The following is a 27,462-nucleotide window of genomic DNA, read 5'->3' as shown; positions in this document are numbered from 1 at the left end:
GGTGGCTGGGAAAAGGCTTGGGTATTTCTAGTCATAGTCATAATGCTTAGAAAACGCCTGTGACCATGACTGACAGGCTCATGCAGATTTGGCTGCAGTGCTTCTAAGACAGCATCTGGCCCTGGCAGCCCTCTCTGTTCCTGGGGGGAGTTTAGCACCCCTGGTACATGGGGGCCACCACAGGGCACCAAATCAACTGCAGACAGGGGGTGTGCACTGAGGAGTCAATTTGGGATATACCGTGCTTCCCCTTCTGTGGGGCCTGCCAGGGAAGGGGTGCTTGTCAGGGCACGGTGGTATCTCCTGGGGTCTCTGATCTGGAAGCACACTGACTTTGGCAGCCAGGGAAGGTGAAGAGAGGCTGAATCACAATTCTCTACTCCAGCTTCTTAAGTCTTTTAAGCACTTATTGTCCTTTTTGGGTCCTTACGTGTAGACTTGCCCTCCTGGGGCTGTCAAGGACTGTCTGTGGACATTAAAGCTGGTAATGGGATAAGATTGTAAACATCTTCTGAAAGCAAACAGCAGAGCCCTTTATTGTAAAAATGAAATACATTTAAAGTGCCTAAAAACTCATCCAGAAATCTCTTTCCAAATGAGTAAGGCTTGGCAGTGCTCCCCTTCACAGCCTGAACACAATGTAACCCTTCTGTCTTCCCCTTCTCTTCAGGGCAGATGCAGATACTGAACAGCAACTTAAAAGGTAACATTCCATTATAAAAACAATCACACTAAAAATCCCAATTATTTTAATTGCAGTCCTTAGAAATAGCCACAAAACAATCAAACAGAAAGCAATCAGAAAATAGTTTCCCTTCCCCCTCTCCTTAATATTCTCGACAGGTTTTGTTCTGAATCTCTGAGCAGGCAGCTCCTTTGGAACTCCCAGCACCTTTTACCTCCCCTCCCCTTGTCCTTCGCCCCAGCTGTGGAAGAACAGAGAGAAAGTTAGTTGGAAAGCACCCAAAAAATCACAGGAGCCCTGAACAAAACTTCCCTGTGGAAAGTTGGATCCTGCAAGGCACAGGGTGCGTTTCTGGGCCTAACGCTCCCCCGGCCCCGGGATGCAGGGCAGGAAGGTGATGCTCGCAGGGTCGGAGCCGCCTCCAGCCCCGTTTTCTCCCCTGCCAGGTACCGGGAGCCGCTGCCCCCCGCCCTCCCTCCGCCGCGGCGCAGCGCAGCCCCCTCCCGCCGTGCGGCCGCCCCGGCCCCGGCCCCGGCCCCAGCCCTTACATGGACAAATCTGCCTGCAGGGAAAGACAGGAATTTGGGCCCTTGACGTCAGCCGCGGGCAGAGCGCGGCAGCCCGGCGGAGCGGGAAGCAGCGCCCGCCGCTTTCGCTTTTAGTTTCGGGGCCGTGCCGCCGAGCTCGGGGCCGCCGGGCCCCCCTTCCCTGCACCCGGGGGGAGGTAAGGGCTGGGGGCGGGGGGGGGGCGGCGCGGCATGAGAGATGCAGGAGCGGGGGATGCGGAGGGGCCGGAGGAGCGGAGGGAGGGATGCGGCGGGGCGGGGCGCGGGAGGGGCTGCCCGGGGGGCAGCGGCGGGCACGGGATGGGGGTACCCGGGCGGGAGCGCGGGAGGGGCCGCCCGGGGGACGCGGCGGGGCAGCGGCGCGGGGCACGGAAGGGGCCGGCGGGCGGGCGGAAGGAAGGGGCCGGCGGCGCGGCCGGGGGCGGGCGGCGCGGGGCGGTCCCGGGGGGGCGGTCCCGGTGCCGCCCCCGGCCCGCCCCCCCCGCCGCCTCCTCCCGCCGCCGCCGCCGCGCTCGCCTCCGCTGCCTCCTCCCCCGAGGTATTGTTGCAGATAATAACTTGCCCCCTTCCTCCCCCCCTTCCCCCCCCCCTCCGCCCGCCGAGGCAGCTGTGCCACAGCTGGAGCCCCCGGCCGGGGCGGGGAGCGCTGCTCGGCCGCCCGGGGGGGCCGCCCTGGCTCCTCCCTCCGCCCGGGGCGCCGCGGCCGCCGGAGGGGGCCGGCCCGGTGCGGGGCGAGCTCGGCCGCGGGGCGGGGGCAGCGCCGGGCATGGGGCAGGGGCAACTCCCCGGTGCTCGGGCGGCCCCTCCGCACGGCTCCCCCTCGGTGCCGGCGGGCGGGCCGGGGTCCCCCCGGGCGGGCGGGCTCGGTGCCGCAGGTGCACCTGGCCCGAGCAGGGGCCACCGCCCCGCCCCGAGCCCCCGCCAGCCCGCGGCCGGGGCTCGTCGTAAGTAACAAGTTGAATAAAGCCTCGGCGGCTTTTTATACGCCGGGGGAGGCCCAGCCTCGCCCGCCAGGTGAGGACGGAAAAGTTTCCCAGACCCTGACGTCACGCAGGGCTTTTTTTTTTTTTCTTAAATATATGTAGGTTTTTTTTTCTTTCCCCTTTTCTTGCCCTCCCATTCTGAAGAGGCTAACCTTGGCTCTGACATTGTTCAGGAGCACTCCCCGCGCCCCGGGGCTGTGCTTGGGAAGCAGGCAGCGCATCCGAGGAGGCGTTGATGGAGAAACTCCTGCCGTAATTGCTCTGGCTACTGTACCTCGAGGTGTAGCTTGGCCCTGCTGGTGAAACAAACGAGAGTTGGAGCCTCCCGCTTTGTTTTGTTAATTTTTTGTTTGTTTCTTTTTTTCTACACGTGTAGGAGTTGGCTTTTTGGGCCAGTTGTGCGGTTGTTTGGTTAGTTTCCCGTTTGTTTTCTTTCTGTTTTGCTAGGCAATTGGTTCACGAAAGTTTACCAATGTGCTGATATGTGTTCCTGCACATCCACAACACCTTTGGCCCTCTGCACAAAGTGGTTTTGACCCAATGCAAAATGCAAGATCTCACATGGAAGTGTCAAGTCTGTGGAAATACTCTAGATTTGAGGATTCCTTTGCTTCTGTGTACTCATTTGCCTATAGAGTTTGTGCTCATTCATTCCAGGAGTGATTTCTGGGGCAAGATCTGAGAGAGTGGGAAATCCCTGAAGCGGGGTGATACAGCAGATGCTGGCTCACCAAGTAGTTGCGTATATGGGGTATTAGGAAGGTATGGGAACATGCAGAGCTCGGGAACAGGACACAGCGTTTCATCTCTATGTTAATAATGTGGCTGTGTTCATGCTGAAAAATGTTGGCCCCTGTCCTGTGTGTAGCCAAGCCTGCTGTGCACTAGCACAGATTGGGGATGTGAGGGACTTTCTAATTATCCCCACCCTTGCTGCACCAGGACTGGCCCACACAAGGCTAAATAATACTCTGGGATTTCCCTTGGGAAATAAGTACATCTGTGGATAAAGATTTACTGTTGAAAACTTCTCTCTGTTGGCCTTCTCTGTCTCCCCCTGCCCACCTCACTTCCTATTGCTCCTGAATTTAATAGCTCTGTTATTCCCCTGTTCAGTTGTTTAGCCTTTGTTGGAGGGTTTTTCCCTGCGGGATGGGCCGCAGATGATCGTGTGGGTGGTGGCCATTGAGCTACCTGGCTAAACTCTTGCGTGGAAATGGAGGATGTGTCCAGGAAAATGAAGCTATAACTGTGTCTTATTGAAGCGTCTGTAGGTACGGCCCCAAGCTGCTATGAATTGCAGCTGTACAGTCCTGTGGTGCCTGGGTTGGTGAGAGGTACTGCCTTTCTCCTGGTGTAGATGTCTCTGTCTTGCAAGCCCTGCTCACCTGGTGTGGTTGGAACTGGCTGGGCAGAGACGCTGGTACAGAACTGGGTGAGAAGCTCTGATTCCTGTTGCACAGAGGTGAGTTTTTCACCTTTGGAGCATGTTTGGAGATCAGTCTGCATGTCAGGGCAGGATGCTGGTGAGCATGCCTGTCTTGGTGTGAGTTCCCACTCTTTGAGTCTTGTCCCTTGTTCCTGTTTCATGGAGCAGTTATCCAGCTTTAGGGGATAAAAGTATTGAATGATCTTGTCTGTCATGTGCTGTCTTCAGACCAGGACAAACTGGCCAAAGCCTGGCTTTAGACTGGCAGGCCAGAAAGAATTTCCGGTCCCGTATCCTGGCAATCATGGTTAGTTTACCTGCCTTGTCTCATGGAAATTTGCAGAGCACATTGGATTTCAAAGTTGCATTGCTCTGAGTAACACCTTTAGCTGTGCAGTATTAGCAAGGTAATGGGCAGAATGAGGAACTGGTGCAGTGTAATTCAAGCTTTCAAATAATGTAATGGCAGATTCAGTTGTGTATCCCTTGCCAAAGCACTTGTTTCTCTAGGATATTCAGGGGTGAAGCTCCAGAACTGGACTAGTGAGTTTTGCAAGGCACCTAGTAGTGTTGGCTGCTGTATCAGTGGAGCTGGAGTGCTTTTACATGTATCATATGATACGATCATCAGTATGTATTTTTAATTATAACTCATAGTAAGAATTACAGTGTAGGGGTTCATGGTCAGAGTGGAGACACTGCTCAGTTTTGAAGCCTGGCTGTTGCCTTGTTAAAATCACTGCTTGTGTCCTACCTGTATAAGGTCTGACTGTAAAACTTAAGTAATGCCCTTGTGATCAGTGAAACTTTGTGTATGCAGTTTTGGAGAGGGATAATAAGAACAGTGGGGAGCTGGAAAACTGAGAGATTTTGACCAGCAGTATGGAACTGCTCCTATTAAGAGGACACATGTTAAAAAGGTGTCACAGAAACAGTGCTGTGGAAAAGGGGTGCCTGTTTCTTTGTACAAATGCAAACCAAGGTGAAAGTGGCTAAGAAAATTAAGTGCTTTTCAGTGTAACTAAATGGTGGCATTTATCATGCAGGATGTTGCTGAGAACAAGAATTTAGCCAAGTCTGGATAGGAGATTGGACGGTTGTATGAATGTCAGGTACATTCAGAATTATACCAGCTAATGGTGGTGCCCATTGTATCATAAACATCTATTTGGAAAGAAGAGAATGTTTTGTGTAGGTTTCCATGAAACATCTCTTGCTGACTGTAGCTAGAGAAAAGCAGTAGCTTGGGTGGATGACAAATCGTTCCAAGAAGACAGTTTCTGTGTGTCTGTGGAAACATATACCCTCAGGGTGCCTACAGTGGTTTCTCTATTCCTTTGCCCATCACGGTTGTGTGAACAATACATCCTCAGTGGTATTTTGTTGCTTGTCAGGTCTCTGAAAGCCTGACCCACAGAGCTCTTCCTTCCTCCTAATAAAATAACTCTTCTGTCTCTGGTATGACTCTGAGCAACACTTGTACCCTCTGCTCTGGCTGGCACCAGACCATGCTGGGTTTCACCTTTGGCTGGTTGTCCAGGCACTGGTGTGGTCTGTGGCAGCCCTGGTGATCCATTCAGGTGGAGGGAAGTCCCTATGCCATGCATGGAGGGGTTTTAAGGGTGGCTTCCGGATGATGAAGAGATATACAATGGCCAAGAGCAGGACTCGATGGTCCTTGTGAGTCCCTTCCAACTCAGGATATTCTATGATTCTTTAGGTACGTCTGTACTTTTTAGGTACATTTTTTTCTTTTTTGATGAGGAGAAGCTTTCAGGGAAGCAATATGAATGCCAAGTCCATGTGACCCACCAGAAGCCTGGGATTCAGCGTCTGTGTTTGCTCTGTGCACATCAGAGTGAGACAGTGACGCTCCTGTCTGCTTTCGGTCCTCTGCCTTTTCACCCCGCTAGCTTCATCATCTCCCTTTGCTCACTCTCTCGTAGCAGGGTAATTCTGCTAAAAGCTAGAGAGCTTACTGGAACTGCAGCCAGAACAAAGTGGGCAGGAACAAAGGAGATGGAAACCATAACTTACCGAAGGATGTGGGTTCTCTGATGGACAGATTCACAAGGAACAGTACCTTTAAAGAGCGTGGGTTATAGGTAGGAAAATACAGAGCTCGAAATTACAAACAAGGGTTCCAGAGGAAGGATTGGAGGGAAGGTCTTGTTATTGGCTTCCATGTGTGCATTGGGATGCTGGAGGAGAGCATCAGTAAAGTTTGAAGAGCTCTGTGTTTTCCTCTTTTTGATTTAGAGAGCTCTTTGTTTTGTAAAATAGAAACAAACAGAGAAAAGAAAACAGCAAATCAAACCGAAAACCACAGACCAGAAAAAATCCCCACAAAATGTAAAAGCTTTTGAGAGCTTGTGCCTGCCTCCGAAGTGAAGTTTAGCGGAGTGTAGGGTTGGCTCTTTTCATTCATTCTGCTTCTGGGCATGGCTGGCCAGGTAGGGCTGGTGATGTTTCCAGTCCAAACGTGCAAAAACCCAAAAGCCACTACCCACACTTAATCGTTGCAATTAAGGTTATTGGTAGAGACAACTCAGTGGAGATTCTGAATTTAATCTCCAAAAGCTGGTTTTGATCAGGTTCTGAGCAACTGCAAGAGCTGGCATGTAAATGGTAATTTTTAAGTCGCTGTCAGCAAGTCTCTGTCATTTTAGACTGTCAGTATCTGTTGTTGGGATCTGTGGGTGACAGTGACACACGTGTGAGTCAGAAGCACTCTCGAACTATCACAATATGCTCAGGGAAGGAAAACAAACATCATTGGAGTTGCGGGCTGCTGATAAACTTTTCTTAGACAAAGTTATAAGCTTTTGAGTGTCGCAGGCTGTTAGGATGTTTTCTGTTACCCTTGATGCCATAAGGGAACCCCATAATACAATGATTCCTCAGCAAACCCATAAATTACTTAGTTTGGTTTGTGGGGAGTTGGGATGCTTGAGGGTCTCTGGCTTATGCCAGCTTTGTTTCTGGGCGATAGTCCATCAGCCCTCCTTGGGGTTTCCAGATCTGTCTGGGAGAGATCCTGTTTTGTGCCTAAGTGGGTTTATGCACATAAGCATCCTCTAAGTAGGTGCTATTCAGCACTGGGCTGCCTTCCTCCCAGTGCTCCCTCTGCTCAGTGATGCCACAAGGCAGGCAAACTTCCGCCAAGTCCTGGATGATTGTGCAGCCAGTGGAATAGTTAGTCGAGATTAAATATGGCCATTATCTTTAGGTAATAAAGTATCTACTAACTTGCCATAACTGTGCTGTTTAATGTCTATTAAAAGCACCACATACTTCATTCACTGGATGAAATTTAATAGAAGTTCATCTAAACATTTATTGCTTATTTAATTTAAAAATAAGTTGATCTCCACTACTGGAGTAACAGGCGCTAAGGATTTAATTAACATTTAGTAAACTGTCCTGTTAGCTCTGAATTGCACAGTCAGGCCTTGTTTATGCATCAATTTGTAACTCACCCCCTGACTACCCTTTTTTTTTTTTTTTTTGGACAGTTGATCTCATTGTGGGGAGCTGTAGTTGTCTCTTCTCCCCCTGCTCATGATCTCTCCTCAGCTGGAGAGCCTGTGCATTGCCTTGTGGCTGGGGGCTGAAATGCTGCTGAGGAGCGAGGACCCAACTCCTTTATTGTGGGACCAGTCCAGACAGCTGGGCAAAGGCAGGTGGGGTGGAGGAGGCTGACAGATCGTGCCACAGGCCTTGAAGAAGGGTTTGTGGAGCCCGATGGGGTGGGTAGTGTTGCACTGCGTGGTGGGTTAGAAGTGGTCCAGCTCCAAACCTTTCTTAAACACAACAGATCAAATTTAAGATATCTCCTGTAGGGTTCTTTCAGTGATGGAAAGAGCTGCATGGAACTCAGGTTGGTGAGGTTTGCGTTTTGAAAGAGAAATGTTGGGATGTTGTTACAGGTGACTTACAGGTGGTTCTGCTGCAGTTGCTGTGTTCATTGTACCCCAGCTGAGGTGGTTTCTATCTTGGTAATGTGCATGTTCATCTTCAATGCGCTGTGTGCACTTACCCTAAGGAGTTCTCTGTTTCAGTAGTTTATTACCTCCCTTTAACAGATTTGAATTACTCCACTTAGTGAGGCAAGCTTGTATGAAAGCAAGGAGTCTCCCAGACAGTGCAGGCAGCAGAGGCTGGGTTGTGAGAGTGATTGAATTAGCAGCTGATAAGTGGTTGTAGCTCCAGCTGCTGCATCATCAGTGCCTCACTCGCCTGGGTGTCAGTGACTTTCCTGTTCAAGCTCAGCGCTGAAGGACATCAGCTGGCTTGGATTTAACACATCTCATTGTTTGAGGTAGAGACTTGATTTGCCTTGCATGGGTTTGGGCAAATCTTGAGAGATACCTCAAGCCATTACTGTGGGCAAGACAAGTCTTTAATCTGGATTTCCCTAGAAAAATGGATAGTGGTTGTGGCAGCCACACGGCAGAGCTGTAGTTCATTGCATGCACTGAACTTTGTTAAAAGAATGGTGTTAAAGTTGCAAAGTCCAAGTGCTCCAGAGCTATGAAATGCCAGAATGAAGGTGGTTGATGAAACCTTAATTTCAGCCTCACCTGCAAGCAGGTATTATGATATAGACAATTGATTGCCAGAGCACCTACTCTTTGTGTCCAGAGTGGAAGGTGATACTTAATGAGCAGCTATTCAGTTGCTTTTCTTTTTGTGCACTGTGTGGCCCCAAGCCTTATTTACCACATACTATTCGAACTCGAGATGGAATGCAGAATTATTAATTTCCTTTGTATTTTTCTCGAGTGCTCTTTGATCTTTCATTGGAGTACTTTGCAAGTTGCAGGAGTGATTTTTGTAGTGCCTTCCCAAGGTGAAGGAAAATTATTACTAATTTACTGATGGGACACAGAGATTTGGAGAGGAGTGAAACTAGTTGTCGCACGTCACCCCTAACACTGCAATCATGGAGAAAAAAACCCATTTAGATCAGGGTTGTTCTCTTAAGTTTGCAGTCATAACTGATAATAAAGCAGAGAGATTGTTGGAAAGAATTGTTTGTAATTACAGACTGAAGTTAGCATCCTTAGTGCTCAACTCTGGAGATTAGTCTGAACTGTTCACTGCAGTGATGCCTATCTTTACAGTCCATCTCCTCCATCTTTTCCACTTGTACCTACCTCTTATGTGTTATAATCATTATCCTTTACTAAGGGGCAAGAGCTGTACTTATCTTGCATGGGTATTGAAATGCCTTGATTAGTGTGAAAGCTGGTCTTTGCCTCTGGCATTTGGAGGCTAGATCAGCTTAATGCTGTTGAAGCTGAAATGTGGTGGTGAGCAGGTCCAAAAATGAGCCACAAAGATGGCTAAGGTCCAGGTGGTATTTATGTATAAAAACATATTTCAAGGAGTAGAAGTAATGGAGACTTCACATCATCTACTCAACACTTCCTCAGTGGCTTGTTTCCCTGGTACAGTATGACTGACATTTTTTAGGGTAGTTTAAGCTTCTCTTAAAGCTGTGGTCCTTCTCTATCACTTCTGATCCTGCAGGCTCTTTTTTGGGAGAATGAGAATTATGCCTTTTCTAGAACAGTTCCACTTTGGTGCTTTCTCAGAGAATCCATTTCTTTTTTGAGTTCTTTGGGATGCACAGAGCTGAGCTTGGAAAACACGGCATTGCATCTTTGCCATTTAAGGTCTTGGTGAATCTTCTGCACAGTAAGTTTGAAATTCAAGTGTATGAGTAATCCAGTTGAACTCTGCAGCTACTTGTGTGCCTGAAGATAAGCAAGTGTTTTAGCACTGTCCTGTACCCAAATCCTGATTTGCCCTCAAGGCAGACAGGTGGGGAACAACTGAAGAGCAGAAGGGTTAAAGTTACCTAAGGAGATGTCTGACTTATTTTCTGCTGTAGCATGTAGTGTGACCATAGCCTTGCTGCAATGAAGAGTCAACCTCATACAGTGCAGCAGATCATAATGTAAGTGGTGCAGACATTTGCAAGCTTTTAACAGTGGCATTAAGTGATGAACTGTGGGTTAGAAGCATATTTTGGAAGTTAGCAGTGATGCTTTGGACCTCTGTGTTGCTGCAGGAATGAGTGTGGGGTACTTGGAATGTAATGCCTCTTTGAGTGTCTTCCTCTGCATCTGAGGTTTGGGATTGAGGCCAGAGCAGGAGGTGAACTTAAAACAATATAAATGAGCATGTCTTTCTAAGGCACTCTGCCCACCCAGGTACTCAAAGTGTCTGGGTGACAGGATGGCAGCTCACAGAGTGCCTGCACGCCTCCTTCCATGGCTTGGCACGGTGAGTTTTGCTCTGTTGCGTGGGAGAGCTGTGAACTTGGGGTGTGTGGAGGCTGGGGAAGTTAGTTTAGGAAAAGAAATTTTTGAGGACTACATCGTAGCATGAGAGAAGGAACTACTAGAGCAGAGCTCGTTTCCTTACTACATACAAGGATTCCTGTATGGGTTGTTCATTTTTAAGTCACTCGGGATGAAGTTGGCTCCCATGCCCTCATTGCACACACAACCTACATGCAGTGTGTTGTGGGCACTGTTTCTACAGGTAGGTATCAAATGTCTCTGAGGATGCAGGGCAGATGGGTTGGCATCACCTCACCTTTGCACTGCTGGGTGATTGCCTTGCTGTACTCTGCCCTGGGATGGCATAGAGAGGGTACGTGCTCTTGGGTGTTACAATAATCATCTGTGCTGGTAGCCCCTACCCTCTCTAGGCCGCTTGCTGGGCTGTTGTACGCATATCCACACCACACTGCTTCCCTGGATGCCATAGCCCAAGCCTTCAATCTGCACACCTGAGGTGGTGTTTTAGGTCTTAGGTCATGCTGTCATGTGCAAGAAGTCCAAGTAAAAGCAATCTAGTCCAGCTTTGTTGGCTTCAGGGCAGTTGTCTGTCTGTGTTGGCTGTTCCCCATCCCTTGAAGGTGGAGTGCAGTGAGGCACAAGCAACAGCTCTGGATAAATTTCTTATATCTCAGGTGATTTGATTAAGGGTGTGGCCACTTCCATGGGTGCAGCTGGATGTACAAAGGTAGCTGTGTATATTATTAGAAGTCGCACATTGGCTCATCTGGTTTAGTTTCAACTCTCTTAGTAGATGCACCTGCTAGAGTGGGAGTATTTTTTGCGTGTTTTGGTTGTGCAAATTCTACCTGATATGTAATGAAAGTGATTCCAGATACTCTTGATCTCCAGAAAGACAAGGCCTATCTATGTAATGAAAGACATGAGTAATTCTGGGTATGGTAATGGTATACTCCTGGGTTCCTTTTGTCCTTCATTTTGCTTCCTTATCCCATAGCCAACGTTTTCTTGGTTGTCCATATCTCTAAATTTTACCAGTAGCATCTTGGGCTGAGCCTACCGCTTGTTTTGCTACTCAGAGGAGAGTAATGAGTGGCAAACTATGTGCATCAAAGTCCTGTGAACCCAAGCAGAGAGCACAGGCTGCACCCATGGAGTGACATCTGGGTCTGAGAAGGTCCTGCCCTGGGAGATGAAATAAAATGGAGAATGGGAAGAGAAAAGCAGAATGATTGACTTGGGGACATAGTGACTGATGATGAGGGAAGATGAAAAGGATGTAAAAAGTGTTTGTTAGCAGAAGTGACTAAGATGAAGATCTGATAAGTATTGAAATGTGTCTGTGGAGGGAAGGGGAACAGTAGCTTCTGGCAGACCAAAGCTGTATATTTAGGACTTGCAACTTGGTGCAAAGCAGTTCTGGGTCATGGGAACGTGCAGCTCCTGTGGCCCTGCCACCGCAAGCCATTGCCACCTATAATCCCTTTAACAAACATACGCAGTTTGATCTGAAACCTACTTGGGCTCTTCCCCATCCTTCCTGGGGACTTCATCTCCCTCATGGCTGTTTGTCACTGTGGTTTTTTGAGCTGTGCATACTCACTGTCTCATTCCTCAGCCCTCACTCACAGGAGGCCTCTGGGTGAGGGAGGGACACCCAAGTGGAATGTGAAACTTGATGCGAAGTCCCTTGCCACAAGGAATTTGGGGGGCTGATCTGCTGCAGCTTGGTGTTTGGGAGCCTGCTGGAGATCTGTGGGCTGTGAGTGTGATCTGCAGCCCTGGTAGGGCTCCTGAGAGTGGGATGGAGGCTTGAGGGAAGGTGGGTTTCTGCTTCAGAGGGCAACCCCGACATGGGGGCTCCTGGTGGAGCTGCACTTGCCCAGCTTGTTAGCAAAAATCAGTTGTGCATTTGGATGAGGTAAAGCAGAGGAGGGGAGCAGTATGACTCACTTAAGTTAGCAGTGACCAGAAGCAGGCTGTAGGCAATAGGTGACATCTCATGTCTCCATCCTAAAACAGTAAAATCTGTCAGGGGAGATACAGCCATATGTGCAAATACAGTATGTGGGCTTGGGTCTTGGTCCAGCATTCACATCCATAAATAGGTCAGCCCCTTCCTTACTCTAGCATTTGTGTGCACTTCACAAACACGAACCAGCTAATCCCAGCAGATGTTTGGCAGCCTCCTGAGCCCATAAGGAAGTTAAGTATCATTGCAGTTTGCTAGAGAGATGCCCAGGATTCCAGTAACACCTGCTGAAAGAGCCCATTGGAGCTGTATGGATTGGTGGCTGTGTGGGCTCAGCTCTGCAGGGCAGCTGCTGCCACTGCCTCAGGCTGCTCTGCAAGGGCCAGACTGGTCTTACATTGACATCAAAGGCAAAACTTCCTTTAGTTTTTGAGGGAGAATGGGATTTAACAATATGTTTACACACTCGAACTTTATTAAAATCTAGTTGAAGGAGCTGTGGATTTTGCCTGCTGCCTACCTTTGTTCATGTGCTGATGCACCCACTTCTTGGTGGTTGTGTGAGAAGTCATGATGCTCCTGGTTGGCCTGCATCCTTTACTTGTCTCCCTCTCTTTCCCCAAGTGTGAATGTGTAGTTGCAAGCTCTAACACCTCTGAGGTCAAGCAGGTTATGTGGATGTGTGTTGCTGAAGTGGCTGTTTATGCTGGAATTGTCTCTGGAGTCTCCAGTTTGTGATTCAAGTTCTCAAGAAGGACTGAGATCATACGTGTTTCTCCTGGCCTCTATTTTGTGCTCTGGCTGTGTGGCTGTCTTGATTTTTCAGACAGAGTCATAATTATAAGGCTGCTAAATGGAGTAGTGGGGTCAGCAGTAGGATAGTTCTGGATTACTAATAGATCAAGGACTTTCCTTAGGTATTTCCTCACTCAGTTTCCATGAAGCTCTGTATATCAGGGTGTGCTTCTGTCTTCTCAGTTAACACTTCCTGAAGTCTCCTCAGGTCACAGATCCTGCTAGTTTTTGCCATTCAGCATCTCAAGGACAAGCCTTGGGTATCTCCTGTGATGACAGAGGCTGTGGACTGCTCCTCCTGTCCCTCATCACTGTGAACCTGTGGCGGTCGCTTCACTGCACCAAGTGCGTGCATCCGACTCGCCCCGTGCTGCCGGCTGCTGCTGCCTGCCCTTTTTGTCTGCATTAGTTTAACTGAGTGAGGAGCTTGCAGGAGAAGCTATCCATCCCTGTGGTAACTGTGCTTGACAATCAAAAGTTATTCTGGGGTTGAAGGACTGGTACAGATTTGTTTTCCTTGGTTGCGGATCTGTAGCCTCTAATAGTTTCTTGCTCATATGAACCAATGTTAACTTGGTTTGCCACTAATTAAAAGCCAAAAGGGTATGTAGTCCTCTCCAAAATAATTACCATCGTTGGTGAATGGAAGGAAACTCTGATGGCTTCCTATCTGTTTCCAAACCCCTTCGTTTTGCCATGTTACTTTTCGCTGGCCATGATGCATGGGAGGGGCCCTGTAAGGGCCAGCAGCTCTGTCCTAGTGCACAGGGAGTTTGTGCTTGAATCCTTTGTCTACTGTTGGACCAAAAGGTAAGTGTAGGAAAAGAATTGGGTGATGAAAAATTTTATTAACCTAATAATTGCATTTGGGGTGGGAGGATGTGTTTTCTCAGTGGAAAGCCATTAAAGGTGATAGAGGTGAGTGTGTGCACCCTGTGTGCTGAAGCGTGTTTTTATCTTGACTTTTTATGGGCTAAAAACCAATAACAGAAAAAGGTTTTGACTGTGTGTGTACTCACTACCAGGAACCCCAGTTCCTAGATAGTTTGGTTTTTATCAGTAATTGGTTTCAGATACACATCAACTTTGATTCATGTGTTGCTTTGGGGAAGGTGTCCTCTCTCCTTTCTATTTGCTCAGCCTCTGCCTCTGTCATATTTTTGCCATGATTGGGACTGGGCCTGCAGCAGAAGGAGGGCAGAGGGTCTTCTCCCTTCAGCTGGTCCTGAGTGCCCATGCAGGTGTTTGTGTTCCTTGTGCTCCTTCAGTGCAAATGGGCAGGGTTGTCCAATGTCATTGCTGGGTTGAGGGCTGAAAGGTGTCCAGTTCAAAGTGCTTGGACTCCCTGGAAGCAGGGCCTGGAGTTCTGTGACTGCTGTTTGCTCTGTAGGTGCAAAGATAGAAGCACTTCTCCGGATTTGCTATTTATTCCCACCGTTACCTTGTGGTGGGGCTTAGGCCTCTGAGCGTCAGCTGGGTAGGAGGAATTGCTGTCTGGGCAGCAGTCACTGGCTGAACATCCTTCCTCTCAAAGGAGTGATAGAGGGATGGGCAGGAATCTCCCAGGACTAGGTTCAGAGGGTGGGGCAGGATCAACTCCACCCATAATGCTCCGCAGATGGATGTGCCTGACCTGCTGTGGAAGTTGGTGATGGCAGCAGTGTCCACTCGTCTGCAATCCCCCCTTTTGCTTTCCTACCTTGGGTACAAAAGTGAGTCTTGTTCACTTCATACAGGGAGCATTCCCAAAGTTTCTATGCTCTGCTGTGGGACGTGCAAGGAGCAGCAATGGGGCTGTATTTTCTTAATCTGCCTGTTTGATGAGGCAGTATCTGGCTGTGCCCTTAGCAACAGGTTTTTTAATGCAGATCGAGTCTCCTGTTTTAATTGACTAAGAAAAGAGAACTTGAAGAGGGTATGAACCCATGACCTTGAGATAAACAGTTTCTTATTGAGTTCCTGAGCCCCTAAGCCGCCCCCTCTTGTGAGAGTAGTATGGTTTAATCGAAGGTCAGAGGTTTTGTCACCTCTGAGAGCCTCAGAAAAAGAGGGCGACACAAGCGAGTTCTCCCTGGTCCTCCGTGACTGCAGTCATTTTTGGCCTGTCAAGTTTCCATTGAGCTCGCTATGCTTGTCCCCTGATGTTGGATGATGGCTCTCTTGACCTTCTCTGGTCTCTGTGAATGCTCATAAAGACCTGGTGATCAAGTCATCTGCGTTTCTGGGGGTTGTAACGATATATGGTGGCTATGGGCAAATGACTTATGTGAGGCTGCTTTGAGCCTCTGTGTGCAACGTGCAGATTCACAGCCTTGATAGGCCACATAGTCTTCTCTTACCAGCGCTTCCCACGCAGCCTCCCACGGGTGTCTCCTGTTTCTAGGCTGAGGGCCAACTGTGGTATCTCACGCACTACTGCGTGGTCAGTCTTGGCATGTGCTGACTTGTGCTTGGCCACTGATGTTGCGGTTGCTCAAAGAGGTCTCCCCCCATTTTATTCTGTGTTTCCTTCTTGGGTGGTGACCAGGCACATGGCTGTACCCCATTTGAGAGGTGCAGTATTAGTCTGTCTTCCTGACTGCAGTCACTAACGCTCCTTGAGCCTGGCTGATGGCTGGCATGGAGCTGGTCTTGCTAGCACATTGGATGCCAACTTCCTTGATGCTGTGCCAAGTCAGTCTTTTGAAAATATTGTCTGGCAAGTCCTGGAGAGATCTTTGTCTCCAAAAGCTTCTACAGTTCCCTTCTGTTTTTCCCCATCACCAAGTGAAAAATAAAAACACTTGGCTCGATAACAAGTGCTGGCTTCAGGACTGGTGACAAAATTCCTGCTGACAAGCTCAGTATCGTAGGGTAGGAGTAGGTGAGGACAGGTATGATGGTGGTGTTATGCTGTTAGATGCTCCTGTGAATCACACCAGCGAGACAGAAGAAGTTTGGAGAGACCTTTCCTGGTCTCAAGTGGTTTGTACCTTTGGTGTGATGTTGCACTCACACACAGTAGCTAATGTTTCAAACAAATAGATATGTGCTCTTCTGGAGTACAGCGCTCTGGTGTAGCAGGTTGGAGGATATCATGTGGCAAACTCTTGGAAGAATACAGAGAATTAGTACCCAAGAAAACTTTGTGCTGTGAAACTGTCAGGTACACGGTAAGAAGCACGATCTCTCCCTGTGAGCACCAGTGAGATCCAGTAAGGGTGCTGAGTGATGTGCAATTGTGAACTTTGCCATTCTGCAAACCAGAAGCCTCTTTATTTTCACTGAGAAACAGGAAAAGTGAACCAAATCACACAGGTCCAGGGGTTCAATTTTACAGTCATTGTTGACGCTGTAGGCAAATAATAAAGGAAGTGCAGTGCAAGTCCAGTGTATATTCTTCTCAGGTCAACAAGGTACAATGGCATAGAGGGGTTAAAGGCTTTTTATCCTTTATTTTTAAGAAGAGGAAAGATGTGACAATAGTTGCACTTACTGTGCTAAAAAGTTATGTGATAAATCACAATCCCCTTTTATAGGCAATTAATTAAGCTCCTTTGATGGGAGGATAATCTGCAGAATTCCCATGGAAGTCTTTGTGCTGGTTCTCTTGCACAAGGTGATGGCTCTGCCACCTTCCCTTTGCTTGAGCCTAAGCCAGGAGGATGGGAGTGTGTATAGGGCTGGGTGCCAGGCAGCCATGTGCTGTCCTCACCTCTGTCACCTTTGGGGGTGCAGAGGAAGTGCATGGAGCTGTGTGTCATCCTGCAGGGAGATTACCAGGTCACTGTGCTGAGATAGATGGGCGTTTGGCAGCTATGCTGTGGGATGGCATGTGCATGTTCCTGCTGAGCCGGAGCATTAGGATTGCCTTTCCTTCCCATTGTCCTCCTGCTGTGTAAGCTGGAGACCTTCTCAGTCTCCTTTTTTTCTAGTTATTGGTGTCAGCCTGAGATTTGCACACCTCAGGGATGGTGGTGGTGGTGTTCAGGTGTGCTTTGGGGAAGAAGAGGGACAGCATCTTTGTCTGTGGTGAAAGTCCAGTGGCTCTGTGTGATGGTGACAGCATGTGTTATCCCACAAAGCAAAGGTGTGTCATCCCAAGCAAAGCAAGGGGCAACACCCTTGCCTTCATCCCTCCCCATCCCAGACTGGGAGTGGGGGCTCTGTGGTAGCAGGCCACTTTCCCAGGAAAAGCATGAAGCATAGCCTCAAACACTGCCCATAATATTTTTTTTCTTTTTTTTTCCTCGTATAAGGGTCAGATTTGATGAGGAGTCTGGCTTCCAGCTGAAGTTGGGGTAATTTAGGAACTAAACCAGCTTTTTAATGTATTTTCTGCATGTCTCAGTCCCCATCTATGATGGAAGTAATGGTACTTTCTTGTTCAGGAAGTGGATGCATACACAGGCTTCTGTGGTCCTCCTAGCTTTCAGATGTAATAAGAGCATTTATTAGGGCTTGTCAGAATTGCTCCAGAATTTTTTATCTATATTTGGAATAAATGGCTCTGTTCTCAAAATGGAGCTTTCTGAGGAAACGTCAGCTTGCAACTCAGTTCTTGTTTTGTAAAGGAAAAAAACCTTGGGTTTTTTCCTATTTTTCTATTTGTGATAATAAAAACATTTGTTGAAAACAAAAATGTTTTCATGAAACTCAGTCAGTGGTGAGGCCGCTTCACACTCTGCTGGCTTATTGCCTCGTGTCCATGTTTACCTAGGCCTCTCTGCCCCATCCAGGCTTTTCCCTTTTCTTTTTTGAAGGAGTATGCTTCCTTGGCCTCTTTATCCAGCTGTTTGGAAAGAGGAGCAGCAACCCTGAGAAACTTTTCTGTTTTTAATACATCCTCATCCACCTGAAGGTATTTGTTCCAAGGCAGAAACTGGATTGGTTTGCTACTAGGATATAAAGGTGAAAGAGGATGGCTAATGCTTGGAGGGGGCAAACATTTCTAAACCAGAGAGATTTACTTGTCCTGGTTGATTGTGCTTTTTAAATGTCTCCATGAATTATAATGCTTTCAAAAATACCAAGGCTGACCACGTGGGCACAGGAGTGTGGATTCCAGTTGCCTGCCAGCTGTTTGTTGCTATTTTCAAATGATCTGGCCAAAACTGGATAAAATCTAAGCCTTGAACACGAAGACTGTCTGGTCATGTAGGCTCTAAGTTTCAAAAGTTTCGTTTACAAATGGTTTTAAGGGCAGTGATAAGAGGACCTGCCGTGGTGCCAAGGGTTTCATGGTGGTGGCACCTGAGCAAGCTTTGGACAAGGTGTCCTCTGCCTTCAAATTTTGGCCATTTAAAACCTAAATGGTTAAAGGAACATTATCCTTTATAGTAAAACTTTATAATAAACCCCTTAGACTTGGCAGAGCGAACATGCACTAAAATGCCATCTCTGCCCTAGGAGATCTCAGCCTAAAGGTGGGCTGCAGAAGACCCTGGACTGGGAGTGGGGACAGCCAGGCACCTTCCTGCCCCTGTATCTTGGGGCACAGCACTTCTCTGCTCTCCTGGGCACTGTCAATCTGGTTTTCTTCACTGAGCATCATAAGATGTGAGTGGTGTGTTAGGGCAGCATTCTGCTGGTGCTTCCTGGTGAGGGTGGCCATTCCTTGGGGAGTGGGCAAATGGCATGGTTTTTTGGATTGCAAAATGTTGTCCTTTGTTTGAAACCCAAGCTCTGTGGTGCTCTGATACTGCATGAATACTTGAAAACAAAGTCGATTTTCCTTGTTTGGTAAAGAAGCTGGGCTGCATTTGAGGGAGAAAGTGAAACTGCCCCCCTCTTGTTCAGGGTCTCTCTGACCAGGCTTAGCGAAGTGCAGACAGCAAATGGTGGGGGGGAAAAAAGAAAAAAGTGAAAATAAAAATCAGTGAGGCTGTTTTGCAAATCTTCCATTTCCAGTAGACTGAGGGAGTGCGAACAGCATGAGGCCAGTAGTTTGTGCTTGAAAATATGGGATCCAATCCTGGTGTCAGTTACAGACATGTAAATCACAGGCAGCGCTGCTGGCAGTGATGGGAAGCCGCTGAAAGGTTGCTCCAGCTTGGGACCTGCAGGCTTTCTGGCATAGATGTGCTGATTCCTCTCGTTCCTTAGCCACCCTTTTTTCCTTTCTGTCTTTGGGCATTTAAAATAACAGGAGTGCAACGTGGCTGATCCTGCTTTTGGGTTGTTTTCCAACTATCGTAGCCCAGTGGTTCCAGCTCAGGGTGACTCCTGGCTGCTGGGATGTTTTAGGTAGGGCTGTCTCGCAGCTTGCTCAGCCTCTCTTTAAATCTGTTCTGCTCCAAATGATCTTTTAATTTTCTGTAATACGGCAGTCTCTGGGAGAGTGGGATGCCATCCCTTCAGTACAAATTGGATCCTATTCCTTCTGTGCTGGTGTGCAGCTGGAGTGTTCTCACCTCCTTTTCCCCCCGCTCTCCTAACTCATTTTCCCCTTCTTGTTTTAGTCACATTTAATGAACCCCAGAACAAACCTGGAAATCAAGTGTGGCAGCAAAGACACAAATGTGTCCCCTGGTCCCTAAGCCTGTCCACTGCTGCAGGACCTTGTGGCTCCTGCAGGGCAATGCTGTAGCACCCGGCTCTGTGCCCTGCAGCATGTAGGGGCTGCCAGGGAGTTTATGGGAGCTCATTTTCCCCCTTGGAGCTGATTGTCTGTGCTGTGGCCGGCATTAGCCTTCCTCCAGGACTAGGGCTGGACCAGGAGCTCGGAAGTTGTAAGTCCCATTATGGCTAATTTTGACACATGGGTTGTGGTGGATTTGGAAGCAGCCCCGTGCCGAGTACTATCTGTGAGGGGTGTGTGCTTCCTTGAGGACTGAAACTCGCCATTCACAGCCACTGCTTTGCACCAGCACAGGATCTGGCCTCCCAAAAGGCAGCAGCCAGGCTGCTCGTAGTGGTGACTCCCTGAGCAGGTGCTGCCGCTGGCAGCAGAGCAGAGGAAACACGTCTCCAGCTTTTATTGTCTTGTGTGATCTTTTTATTAGATAACTTTGAATTGAGCAGTTTAATTTTAATATATGAAGCCTGAGAAGCAAACACAGGGCCGGATCCTGCATGAGTCAGTGTCCCAGGGTAGAAAGAGGAGCCCGTCTCCATGTGACTGTGTTCAAGTGTGACGCTACTGATTTATATAAGCTGAATTTTAAGTCAGATTTGGACTCCAAATTGAGGGGAGTATGTAAGGGGTCCAATTTTCCAGTGTGTGAGAATGTGGAGACCTCAGATGGCTCCCTTGGTGCTGGTGGTGGCCAGAGCGCCTGAGGATCAGGGCTCTGGCAGTGGAGGAGATAACATGAGATTTCTTAGTTTGGGAACTTTGACCAGAAAATAACAAATATATTGGCATAGAGTGGGAAAGACATAAAAAGACGTATGTCAGAACAGGGCAGGCTTTTAAGTGGTTTTCATTTAAAATGAAAAGGTCAGATTGAATGAGGTTGGCGTCTGGGGAACTGTTCGTGCACCTGCCAATCATACAGGGGGGACCCATGTCAGTTTGTGCTGATGACTGACTGGCTGGGAGCTTGTCTGTGCTGAAAAATTGGTGACTGGAACAGTTAAAATGACAATTTTCCTTGTGGCTGTCAGGTTGAGCCATCTGCTTCATGAAGGAATGGAACAAAGGATCCCAGCACAAGGCTGCTTTATCCCAGTTCAGCTGGTGCTTGCACTTGGGCTTCAACAAGTACAGCTATACTGATTTAAAAAACAATAATAATAATAATAATAAACAGGCTCTGAATATTGGTAACACTTTCAAGTGTAAAGGAAATTAAAAGTGAATGCAGCTTTTGAGTAGTTAGAAAAACAGTTGCCATTTAACCAGGCCGTTGTGATAACTGTAATTAGCACTTGCTGAAATTATTTTCACAGGTAAGATTTTCATTTAAATGGATTGGGGTGTCTGGTTACTTCCATTTCTACGTGGCCACAGTAAAGTTATGCTTTTCTGAGAGTGCTGACTGCTGCTCTTTGAAACTTGGAATTCTTGCAGAGGTTTTCAACTGTCCATTCCTGAAAAATCTGAACAATCTAAGAAAACTCAAGCCATAACAGACGATTGATGCTTAAATTCAGGCATTGTAAACTACTGGTTTTAGATTTAAATCTACAAATAGGTAAAAGTGCTTTCTGTATTCCCCTTCTGTGTTAAATTTATGTTTATTTTTTTCTTGAGAAATACTGGTTCTTACTGTCAGCAATACAGCATCAATATTGTCAGCCAGTGGGTGAACGAACTGCTTCTGATCATTATGTCACAAGGTGATGGGGATAGCTGGTGTGGAAAGTAAAGCCAGGAAGACACAGTTCAATTAGCCAAGTCCTATCACTGATCTTGGAAACGTTTTGTAAATTAAACCTGAGAGACACAATCCTGAGCCAAGATTTTTAAACACAGGTTGGTTCTCAAGAAGTATTGTCTTACCTGGAGCTCCTGGAGGTGCTGTTGTGAGTTGAACTGAAATGGTGTTGGAACCAGAGGGGGATGTTGTTGTCTTCTGCCTTTGCAGATAAGACCGAAGGGCATTTTGCCAGGAGCCTGTGGGAAGGACCTAAATTGTATGTAACTCTACATCATTTTTAAATGAAAAGTAAACATACAAAACCATAATATTTGCTTGTACTTGTCTCCTCATTGATGGATGAAGAAAAATTGTTCTTTGGCTGAGTTCATCAGCAGTAAAACCCTGCAGTTACTCATCTTCATCCCAAACCTGCAGTGAATGGGAGAGGCCATTGCAATCTCCAGTTGAAATTGTCCTCATCACACCTGAGGGGAGCATTGATGGTCCTGGGAACTTTTATACCTGGCCATCCCTGTGGGGAATCAGAGCTGGGTGCCACCACAGGGACCATGGGACTGAACTGGGACAGGGTGAAGGTCTGTGTGCTCTTGTGGTGTTGTCATAGTGGAGATCTTCCACTGCTTGGGAGAGGCAAGAGCCCTGTTGCTCTCCTGGCTACTGTGGCAACAAGTGTGGCATGGGAGACAAAAGGTGCTGGCAGGGGCAGGAAGGCATTTTGCTGTGTGACAGGGAGGAGGGACCTGGACTGTGAACCACAAAGACGCTTTTGTGTTTTGCTGCATGTTGGTTGTAGATTTGTGGGCTCACATGAACTCTCATGAGCAGCACAGGTACAACAAATGCAAGTCTGAACTGAGCTTTTCCATAGTTACAACAGCAAATAGCAGTAACTTTCTCTGCTGAGCTGAGATGACAGGCCAAGCCTGTGCTTGTCATGGGCTGAGATAGGGCTGTCAGAGTGACCAGCATGTGGCTGAGAGGGGATGCTGGCTGGGGGCAGGAAGGAGTGTGCGATTCAGATGCTGCTGGTCTCCGTGGGCTGCACCCTGCCACTTGTCCTGGCATGCCACGTTCAAGATGGTGGTCACGTGGCCTGGTTGTCCCCTCTGCTCTACCTTCATGTTCTGCAGAAAGGAAAAAACAACACTGAGCTGGTCACATCAAGAAAGGGTAGTGTCTGCTTCTCAGCTACAGGAAAGAGTGAGACAGTCCCCAACGGGCAGAGCTCCTTAGAAAAAAGGCTGTGCTGAGGGGGAGGGCTGGGGGTGTAGCTCTGCTCACAGTAATGGTGAACCCCATGAGCTTCAAAACGCATTAGATGATGCCTTCTGGCTCCCTCACTGTGTCTGAGGTCAGGGAGATGAGTGATGGATTCATCCTGCTCTCTTAATTTATGCCTCATTTTGCATCTCCTTGTCCCTCCCCCTTCTCAGTGGCATTAAGAGCAGTAAAGAAGTGGTGGCTCGAGAAGGTGTGAGTTGTTGACCAAGCTGTGGCATCTGACATTTCTAGTCATTGCTGGTTGTTAGCCCAGTTCCGGGTGGTGGGGCTTGCTTTTGGGGGTGCTGAAAGGAGTCCAGGAGTCTGAAGGCTTCTGCTTAAGAAAGCTGGGGAGGAAAATGCTATGTTTCCCAGAAGTTGTGTGGGTTAAACTGCAAGTTTTGGAGACAAGCCGTCGGGAGGCCCATCCAGTGTGCATCACTTGAGTGTCTCTCTCTTTGCAGGGCTGGGAAAGAAACCCAAAGTCGTGAGTCTGGCGGAGCCCTGCGTGTTTCCAAACGCCCTGCTCTGAGTTCATCCCACCAGTAAGGCTGTGCAGCGTGAGAACTGGTACGTAAACATGATTCATAGGCACAGGGGGCAACTTCTCAGAAGGATGTCATGCCTTTTCTGACAGTGGCACCTTGTCCATGGTTCTCGAAGTTTGGAGGGGGAGTGGGATCATTGGGAAAGAGCAGACAAACCGATGGTTCCCTAGTGGTGCTTACACCCAGAGGCTTTGGTGGGGAAGGGCTCAGCAGTGAGAAGCTGTGAGTGTCCGAAAGTCATTCCAGTCTATGGTGCTGAGGCTTCAGACATGCTCTGTTGAGTGATGCGCTGTGTCATAGCACGCACGGATGGGCGATGTGGGGGTAATGACAAATACATGCACCAGAAATGCAGATACATACACACACACACACACTACAAGTGTAGGCACATGGAAACAAAGATGGCAATGCGTATATAGTATGTACTATACAGTGGCATATGAGAGCTTGGGGGTGTATATACCAAATGTCCGTATATGCTATATATGGTGATAAAAGAATGCATATGCATTCATGTTCTTTTTTTTTTTCTTTCTGTCTCTTCTGTCTTTCTGTGGAGCTGTTGCAAAACCAGCAGATTCAACCTCCTGGGAAGCCTTTCTGGCCAAGGTTCTACAAGCCAGCACCTGCTTTGCCTGCCTGACTTCTTTCTATATTTATTCCCCTGCACCCGGTTTTTGCCTTTGCCTGTGGAACTGTCACAAACATTTGTGCTGGCTTTTGGCTGCACAGGACTTCAGCTTGCAAGTCCTAAGTCTGCTTTTGTGCATGGTGGAGGGGAGCAGGAGTCTGTGTGTGTAGTTGTGCATGTGTATGTATGAGCATTCGTGGTCCTTGCTGTCTGCATTACATGGTCTGTGTCCCTGTGATGCTGCAGCAGTCCCTGTGTTCTGTAAGCCACGCAGGTTGTTCTCTCTGCCCCTTCAAGATGTTTTTATGAATCAAATATTCTCAGTCCTCTTGCTTATGTAATGTCATTTAAATGAAATTAGCCACGCCTGACCCAGCAGCTGCTTTATAACGATCTGTACTGCTGTGCAGGAGGCTTGAGTTGGATTTTATTCCCAAGCCCCCAAGATTTCACTTCCCAGCTTTAGAACTGTGGCAAGGAAGGGGATTTATGTTGCCATGTAGCAGGGAGCTCCTGGTGAGGCTGTGGATGGGCATAGATGTGTCTGTCCCTCTGTTTCTCTCCTCTGTGTCATTTGGGGTAGAAGGTGCTCTGCAGCAGAGGTGCTCAACAACAGCTTATGCTTTGGTACCTCTGATTAAAGTAAGCACAGTAAAAAGGGAGAGGGTCATTTCAGCTGGGAAGTGGAAGGGAGATCCTAGTGCTGTCTTGGGGAACGTGAAGCTGGGGGAGTAGCTGCACTGTGGGTCTCCCATGAGCAAATGCTGCTCGGAGGAGACACGTGCTCATTCCTGGTCCGATGGGTACAACTTGCACATATTGAAAAGCAGCACTGGGCTGCCTGCCAGGAGCTGGGAAATGGCTTGTCCTCATGTACTCAGACCCCTGAGCTCTCACCCCCTCTAACAGCTATATTTGTTTCTGACATGGGAGTCCCTCTAAGGTCACAAAAGCATTAGGCCCAGGTTTCAACCCCAAGAGCCATAAAACGTACCCTACTTGACCCCTGTGCAAATACAGAGGCTGTGTGAGCAACCCACATTCCCCTGGGTTTCATTTCCCTGTCCCCTCCGTGTGTGCCACTGCAGCCTGCATTCCTCTCCCATTCCGTAAGCCCTTTCCTCTCGCGCTGACACAGCTAATATTTCCCTGCTGGCAGGGCAGGCGAGGTGGTGGCATTTAACTGTTAGGGAGAACTTTGATCTGTTCATGCTGTAGAATCCCAGAGCTGTAAGGGCTGGTGCACACCTGTGGTGGGGTTTATGCTCTTCCAGGTGTTCCCCTTCCATGCTTTGGCTCCCTTTCTTGACTTAGATAATTCTCTACTTCATTCCACTGTTTGTCCTTGCAAGAAGCAATACCTTGAGAATTGTTTTCTGCAAGGGGATGGAAAATGGAGTCCGAATTCATAAAACTTGCACCTACCTGGCCCTTCTTACCTTAGTTTTTGAACATCTTCTTGCACAGTGACTGCAGTGCTCAGAATATCTCCTATTTCTGACCATGGAGAAAGCTCTCCTGGTAGCCCTGCTGCTAGCTGGAGCACACAGCTCTGGGGGAGGTTTTAGTGGTTTTTTTGAAAAATAATTGATCAGCTACCCATTGAGAGCTAGTCCCAACCTGCAATGCACTGAGGTTGTCCTTATGTACCACTTAGTGCCACTTGGACTGTTGGCTCTTTAAAGCTGCCTTTAGGACTACCAGTGTAATGAACGTGTGCTGGTGCTCTCTGGCAAGATTTATTTTTTTTGCAGTGATAGCAGTGTAACACTGAGTTAAATGTGGTTTGTATTCTAAAAGCAGAAAACTTTGTTGTCTTCTAAAGCAAAGGTTTACATGTTTTCTGTCATCTGTAGTAGTGGGTGCTAAACTCTTGCTGCCTGACCCCTGCTCAGTTACTGGAGGTAATTATAGAGCCTCTGTCAACGCAGCTCCTCCCGAAGCCTGTGCTTCAGCACCAGTGGAAGCCAGATGTACTATAATGTCGCTTTTTACAGTTTGTTTTGGCCATACATGGGCAGAGTCAGCTCTGGAATTCCTTCCCTATAAATTCAATAGCATCTTGTGGGTGGTGCTGGGGAATCACTCTGGTCTGGTTGGATCACCTCGCCTCGGCAGCCTGTTCCCCTTGAAAATGTCGTGCTTTGCACATTCCTGAGAGGCTGCCTGCTCCTGGAGCGATGGCTGCAGCTACCAGGAGGCTGTTGTCCTGTGCTGGCAGGCGTAGTCACTTCCCTGCTGCCTGCAGGTCAGCCGTTGCAGCCGAGGACTGATGCTTATGGGAGCATTGGCACGAGAATATTGCTCTGGTGTGCATGCAGGCTCTGCAGGGACACATGTTTTACAAAGCACCAGCTCGATGAGCCAGATCAGGGGAGGTTTTCCTGTGCCAGGTGAGCAGCTGGTGTGGGATGTGACAGCAGGACCTCTCTGGTGTGATGGAGGGTTGAGCCTTGCCTTTTCTGATGCCAAGCTATTGGTGCTATAACCACAGCCTGAGTTTGCCTATTTGCCTTCAAAGAACACTCTGAAAAGTAGTTCTATGAGTTTGCTGCTGATGAGTTGAGAGATGAGAGAGAGGTTTCTTTCAAGGGGCAAAGAGCAGTGACTCCTGGAGTTGCTCCCATTGCATCTTCCCGTGCATCCCTGGGAGGGAACAGAGATACAGTGTCACCCATCGAGCCAGTAGCCTCCAAAGCATAGTTCAAGATGGTGACATGGGGCCCCATGACCAGGCTGTGTGTAGGTCAGCAAAGGCAATGTGCTCAGCTTATGCTTCAGAGGGGCAAGTCATCCTGGTGCCAAAGCCAGGGAGAGAAGGGTGATTTTTTTTTTTTGACATCCTTTGGAGTTTTGATCTCCATATTTGGAAATGTTTACCCATTGCTCTGATCTATTGCAAGGGAGGGGAGGTGACTCAGGGTCTGGTGGAAGCAGGATTTGAATTCCTGTAGTAAGGTTTTTTTTTTTTTATCCCCCCCTTTCTTGTTTTGGAAGCTTGTTGTGGTCAGTTTTCAGTTCTCTCTTGCTCTTGGACCTTGTTCTAAATTTGATCTGCTCGAGAGGGAAGCGTGTTAATGAAGGAGGTTGCCTGAATGTTGGTAAGTGCATCATTGCTGTTTTAGCAAGCAACTTGGGACTTTTTTTTTTTGTGTTGTTTAGTCAGATGGATTGCATCAAAGTGTTTGCCTTGCTGGTGGAGACAGGCGTGTGGATCACCAGTCAACAGCAAGGGACCCAATGAAACCTTCTGTAGTAGGGAAAGATGACTTAGTGGATTGGTCTCAAAGGCAAAATGTTTCTTCAGGAGTAGGTATAAAGATCATATAAGCCAGCTCCCATTCCGTCACGCTCTTCCTTTTAGTTTCATTGGTTAATGCAGCAAGGCAGCAGAGCACTGTAGAGTTAAATGAGTATATATGCATGTGGTCAGCAAGGAAAACATAGCTTATGTACGATTTCTGTCTCTTAAGCAAGAGTGTGTGTTAAAAAGGCTGCATAATGCATGGATATATTTCTCTCAAATGTTAATATTTAACTACTGTAATATGTGTAAAATGTTAATATTTAGCTACTGGATAAAGTTTCAGTGTCTGTTTTTTCCTGTTGTTCTGTATTTTTCTTTAGTGTGAGGTTTTTAATCTGTCTGATATTGTAGCTGGCTGCTTCTCTTTTTTTTCTTTTTTCACCCCCCCCCCCTTCCTTTCTCTTTCCTGAAAGGAAGCTGCAGTTCATCCAGACAGTCAGGGACATGGGGGGAACCTGGAAGATACTCTGCTTCCCATTTTGTTCATGGCAGCTAAAACCATGCCGGGGAATCTGGAGCAGAGATCCACCATCCTGCATTCCTTTTGTCATTTGGAGCATGTAACATGCATAGAGTGCTTTTAACGCTGCTCTGGGGGTTATGTAGCTGCCACTCCTGCACCTCAAATGGAAGGCACTGCACTTTGTCCTTTTACTTTGAAAG

At 47.9% G+C, this 27,462-nt stretch overlaps 1 protein-coding gene and 2 long non-coding RNA genes across 3 annotated transcripts in view; 1 reads left to right on the top strand and 2 right to left on the bottom strand.

Moving 5' to 3' along the window:
• Positions 1-732: 732 nt before the first annotated feature.
• Positions 733-1,468, bottom strand: LOC113987755. The gene is made up of 2 exons (XR_003540649.2): positions 1,234-1,468; positions 733-926 (listed from the first exon to the last, which is right to left on the bottom strand). It is a non-coding gene; the product is annotated as an uncharacterized LOC113987755 (long non-coding RNA).
• The window catches only part of LOC113987753 (LIM domain containing preferred translocation partner in lipoma), a 322,953-nt gene continuing 296,762 nt past the window's right edge, over positions 1,272-27,462 (top strand). The window contains exons 1-2 of the mRNA XM_039378007.1: positions 1,272-1,409; positions 22,775-22,880. The gene's annotated coding sequence lies outside the window, so the exon portion shown is untranslated. The remainder of the gene's footprint in view (positions 1,410-22,774; positions 22,881-27,462) is intronic.
• On the bottom strand, positions 20,867-21,466 carry LOC120322515. Its single transcript, XR_005562278.1, has 3 exons — positions 21,369-21,466; positions 21,170-21,283; positions 20,867-21,019 (listed from the first exon to the last, which is right to left on the bottom strand). It is a non-coding gene; the product is annotated as an uncharacterized LOC120322515 (long non-coding RNA).

Source organism: Pipra filicauda, unplaced genomic scaffold (assembly GCF_003945595.2).
Source record: "Pipra filicauda isolate LSUMZ 115617 unplaced genomic scaffold, ASM394559v2 scaffold98_size3848907_pilon, whole genome shotgun sequence".
In the NCBI taxonomy this organism is placed as follows: Eukaryota; Metazoa; Chordata; class Aves; order Passeriformes; family Pipridae; genus Pipra; species Pipra filicauda.
The sequence above is the reverse complement of the archived record's forward strand: the minus strand, read 5'-3'. Positions and strand labels throughout refer to the sequence as shown.